A 5,780-nucleotide genomic window follows, 5' to 3' on the forward strand; every position below is an offset into this window, starting at 1 on the left:
TTTGACGCGTTTACTACTTTTGTCCAAGTAGTAGTAAATATCGATGAGAAAGTCATCTAATTCAATGGGTAAGGCCTGAGCCGCCTTCTTTGCCGTATTGTGCATCATATGGCAAGGGCATCCCATGATGTAGCACTCTGGATTTTGTTTGTGGATATAAGCAGCGACTCCTTTGTGCTTGCCCACCATGACAGAGGCATTATCAGCACAAAAGGAAACACAATTTCCCCACGGAATTTTCCTGTCACTGAACTCATGATCAAGCAGTTTGAAAATGTTTTCTCCAGTGGAATCTTGTTTGCACGCAGGCAAACTTAGCAAACCTTGCTTCACAATCCCAGCACTGTTGTCATAGTACGAAATCAGGACAGGATATAGCTGGGCCTCACCACTGTCATCGCTACCGTCTGTAGCTAGGCTAAATGGAGCTAGTCTTGCAATATCGGCAATAGATGAAGCAGTAACATTTGACAACTCACCAATTATTGCTGAAGTTTTTGTTCTTGCACATCCATACTTTGAAGCAACTTTTGAATCTGGAAACATCTTTTGAAATAGAGGTCCAGCATGATCTGAGACTGATATGGGCAAGTTATGTTCCACAATAAATCCACTAAAGAGAAGTTCCGCTCAGGTAACATCCTCTTCCTCGCTTGTCCCTTGTTTGGTGAAATAATTCAGAAGTGTACTGGTACTCGTGCTCGAAGATCTCTCCTTTGCAATGTCTGTGTGCCGTTTGCTTCCAACGTGCTTCCGAATATCATCGCGACCTCCGTGCTCAACTGAAATATCAACGCTGCATACTGTAAAATACGCATGATGAATTCCTCTTTCAGACTTTCGAATACACGGGTATTGGAGACTGTATTCGGTCTTGTACTTCTGAGACCATTTCTTGGTCTTCGTAAGCTTCTTTTCTGCCATTTCGTAATCAACATCGAGGGCTTGAAGCATCGGTAACTTCGAAGTCGATGTTCCACAGCTGCAGCGCGACTCGTAGAACTCTAGCGGCTGTTAAACACCGCACGGTGGTCGCGACCGCCGGGCTGGTACGGGGCCCAGCTGCATGCAGTGAGCGTATCGCATGCATATACACTGTGCATACATACCGCATGCACTGTATTGCACACATACCGCATGCACTAAATCTCAGTGCATGATCGCATAAGTGAGATCCAGACCCAATGTTTCGCTGCTCCTCATTTGAATTTGCAATTTTTTACGTACAATTTGGTAGCAGCGAACGTTATGGAGTTACCACATGCTATACGTAGCAGACGATGCTTTTCATTCAATTCTCATACTAGTACATTCTGATTAGTGAACAGTGCAAAAATATCAAAATTTCGGGAGGATAAGGATAGTGATCGTAAGGGCGGGAGTTTGGGTGAATTTTCGGAAGCCTCCCGATGAAATCGGGAGGGTTGGCATCTGTGTATATCCATATATACACACACACACATATATATATATATATATATATATATATATATATATATATATATATATATATATATATATATATATACATATATATATTTACTATACTTGCTCATCCAAAATAATGATATCTTGGTGATGCATTTATAATATTTACAAATTCAAAATTATGAGGACATCTCGGATATACATTTATTATGCATACTAATTGAAAAAAAACTAAGGACATCTTGGATATCCACTCGGTGTACAAAAAATTCGGAACACCTTCCTAATATTGAGTTGCACCCCCCTTTGTCCTCAGAACAGCCTCAGTTTGTCGTGGCATGGACTCCATAAGGTGTTGAAAGCGTTCCACAGGGATGTTGGCCCATGTTGACTCCAATTCTTCCCACAGTTGTGTCAAGTTGGCTGGTGGTGGATCTCTACTCTGAATAGCTCGTTCCATCTCATCCCACAGATGCTCCATTGGATTGAGATCTGGTGATTGGGCAAGCCACCGCAGAAAGCTGAATTCACTGTCATGTTCATGGAATCATTCCTGGAGAATCCGAGCCTTGTGGCACAGGCATTATCCTGCTGAAGAAAGCCATTTGCAGATGGATACACTGCTGCCATGAATTGATGCACCTGATTGGCGATGATGTTCAGATATCTTGTGGCATTCAAATGTTGCTCTTTTCACAAGGGGCCCAATGTCTTCCATGAAAACACACCGCACACAATCACACCACCACCACCAGCCTGCAATGTTGACACGCGGCATGATGGATGCATGTACTCATGTGGTTTTCTCTATACCCTAGTTCTCCCATCAGCGTGACTCAGCAGGAGCAGGGATTCATCAGACCAGGCAATATTATTTCCAATCAGCCAGTGTCCAGTGTTTTTGTTCCTTAGTCCACTGCAACCACAGCCTCTTGTTTTTAGCTGAAAGAAGTCGAACTCTGTATGGTCGTCAGCTGCCATACCCCATTTGTGTCAAGGCACGACAAATTGTGCATTATTTTGTGGGTCTTTTGGCCACAATATTGTACTGGACTGACATTTAACTAACTGTAATCCATCTGTTGCTCTGCACATTTCATATCAGCCTCCCTTGGTCTCTTTCATCAATGAGTCATTTTCGACCACTGGCCTGCCGTTGGCTGGATGTCCTTTGGGTGGTGGACCATGCTTGACACACATGGGAAACTGTTGCGCGTGAAAAATCCTGCAGCGTCGCAGTTCTCGACACACTCAAACCGGTGCGCCGAGCACCTACTACCATACCGTTCAAAGGCGCTTAAATCTTTTGTCTTGCCATTCAGCCTCTGAATGACATGCACAATTGTTTAAAAGCTTTAAAATCCTTCTTTAACCTGTCTCTTCACCTTCATCTATACTGATTGAAGTGGATTTAACAGGTGCAATCAATAAGGGATTATAGCTTTTTCAAGGATTCACCTGATCAGTCTATTTCATGGAAAGAGCAGGTGTTCCTAATGTTTTGTAGACCGAGTGTATATTTATAATACTAATCCAAAATAATAAAGACATCTTGGATATAGATTTGCAATACTAGTCTGTCTGTGCACACATGTGTTCATATAACCATATATAACTCGATATCTGCAATCTCAAAGTGATCACAAAGGGGAAGCCTCCACTAGCACCCACGATCCAATGATGGCCAAATTTTTTCGGCCATATGTATGACCTTGACCTTCAACATTTATGGAAAAAGTGTAAATTAAGAAAATTCATCCTCGTCTTTAATCTATCCATGAAACTCAACAGTGAAAATTATTCAAGTTATGATCAAAAAAGTGTTTTCTGTTAATTAGGTCACAATCCCCCCAAAAATTGTCAAGAACAAGAATCAAATATAAGGTGCACAACTTCAGGTGTACTATTATGATGCAAGAATATCTTCAGTGCAAGTGAACATTTTTTTTTCTTTTTAGACCACCATTTGGCCTTGACCTTTAACTCGGAGTGATATGATGTAAATTGACGAAATGCACCTTACTCGTGGCTGTTTATATATTGGGCAATTTTGTTCCAATCAGACGAACCTTAGTCGAGTTACAGTGAAAAAGGTTAAAATGTCCATAATTGGGTCATGACCTTAAAATTAGGTCAAAGTCAAAATAAATTAGGCTAACTGTGCATGCTTTTTATTCGCATTATTGATACAAAATTTCATTCCGAAAGTCCCAGCCAGATTTGAGATACAGCTCGGACATTGACAGAAAAGAAAAGGAAGAACAAAAAATGAACGGGAAAACCTAAATGGTGATTTAGTACTCCTACAGGTCTCAGAAACTCTGGTGTACCATTACAAATTGGGGGCACTAATTGTAGAAACAAACCCTACAAGCATAAGCCTCCCCCTATCCTATAGGGCGAGGCTCAATAATGCCATTTTATACAGTTACACTGAAGCTCTGACAAGATCGTGCAAAGGTAGCTCACTTGCCTGTTAGCTGCCTGGGTTTGATTCCCAACTTGGTTGCTAAGTGGGCAGGGTGTTACATCACCCATTGTCCTTCAAATTATAACATTAATCCAGAAGATCCGTCTGCCAGTCGCAGTAGTTAGTGGATGTTAAAGATCCCACAGTGTCCTTCATGAAGAGAAAGCGAGCCATCGACGGCACCCTGAAGAAAGTACAAATTCCTGCCCTAACCGACTAAAAGGACAGTGACCTCGCTCCTTACAGAGTTGGTGGAGTTTCCACGGTATAACAGTGGATGTCCAACAACAAACACTTCTATAACGATGTCGTTTTATCTACATATTGGATTGGCCAGGTTTTGGGGCCTACTGGTGGCTTCTCGGGTCTTTCGAATCCAACGGTAGTCAGCCCAGCATGACAGAGAAACAGAAATACATGCGGGACTCATTTAGTTGAGACTGTGGGGGCAATGACACGAGGAAATGAGGTTCAACTGAGCACGTGACGGAACAAAACAATGCTGGAAAAAGGCGATGGAGCGAAATAGTTCGAATCGTCTACTATATTGTGATGCTCTGTGTGTCTGCCTGAACATAAAGATCAAAAGCTGTAAATGACAGACGATGTGCATAAAGGAGAGGAAATGAGCCTCAGTGCCATCGTGGTGTGAACAGGAAGAGGTGACAGCTTTTGCACCTGCACTTTGTGGGGACCTTTTGAAGGCCCGACACTCATGATCCATCAATGGATGGGTGCGGAAACAGCTTGGCCCAGATCCCATCCATAACATCCGATTCCTCCAAACAGAGCCTATGCTCCCCCATGAGCTCCACACGTGTAGAATAAACGGAAAGAAAATGAAATAAAGTTTCAGTGTTAAGCATAAAGTACAGTTAGTACAAACGTTAATGGAAAATTCAGAAAAGTTAAAGTGGTTGTAAAATCGCCCCACCATGTCGCAGTAAAAGTTGTAATTTACAGCCAGGTTTCACATTGAGGCCCCACTACTCATCTCAACAGTTTACCATTTCCTGGAAACAAGAAATTCAAGAACAAAAATCATTAAAAGAAATACAAATAAAGGAAACTTGAAAAATATCATAAATTTGTTCCACAATCAACACGAACTTCATAAGTTTAAAGCACAGAAAGAGCAGAGGGTGCAAGACCAGAAAGGAGTCTGCACAAGACAGAGATAACACCAACCTGTCTGCGATGGAGAAGTGATGGACCCACATTCAGCATCATCACAGGAGATTCCAATCATCTTGAAGGCCTTGGTTTCCACGACGTCAAGGTGAGCAATATGTGAGGCAGGGGAGTCAGCACAGAGGGGAGAGCAGTACTCCATCAAGCTACGGATGAAGGCCTTATAGGTGGATCGGAGCTCATCAACGAATAGATAAACCCCAACGATTGCAGTATACCGAGCTGTGTACTGAGATCATTGGGGTTTATCCTCTGCTGATGAAAATTAAACCTACACTGGACAAGTCAAAGTCAAGTACACTGCTCCCTGTTGTCGATCTGATGTCCGGTGTAAAGGTATGGAATTTTTTGGGATTCGGTGTAAAGTCCATTTTGGAACCAACAATGCCTTGCCACGAGGGTCCTTAATCGGTTGTGGAGCCTCATGTGTTTTCCTCATTATTGGGGTCCTTTTTGGCAAAGAAATTAAAATTTATGTTCCCATCAGAAACACTGGCTCGTGTTGCAGGGAACCCAAGTTCAAATCCCACCAGCCATGTGTTTGTCCGTTGTGTACAAATGTCCTTGCAATGATACATGTACAAGCTCATTTATGAGCCTGAGAATCCTTAGAATCCTGAGATCAAAGTAACAAATAAAAGTGTGAAAAGGATCATGTTATATGTGAAAATCACTTTTACGAAATACAATG

General features: G+C 42.1%; 1 long non-coding RNA gene across 1 annotated transcript in view; it reads right to left on the bottom strand.

The window, feature by feature from the left end:
• LOC147031193 (uncharacterized) overlaps nt 1-5,209 on the bottom strand; it is an 88,660-nt gene extending 83,451 nt beyond the window's left edge. Inside the window, exon 1 of the long non-coding RNA XR_015056722.1 lies at nt 5,087-5,209. This is a non-coding gene — a long non-coding RNA (uncharacterized LOC147031193). The remainder of the gene's footprint in view (nt 1-5,086) is intronic.
• Between the last annotated feature and the right edge of the window lie 571 nt (nt 5,210-5,780).

Source organism: Eptatretus burgeri, chromosome 3 (assembly GCF_056783735.1).
Source record: "Eptatretus burgeri isolate ZD-2024b chromosome 3, Ebu_testis_v1, whole genome shotgun sequence".
NCBI classification, from domain to species: domain Eukaryota; kingdom Metazoa; phylum Chordata; class Myxini; order Myxiniformes; family Myxinidae; genus Eptatretus; species Eptatretus burgeri.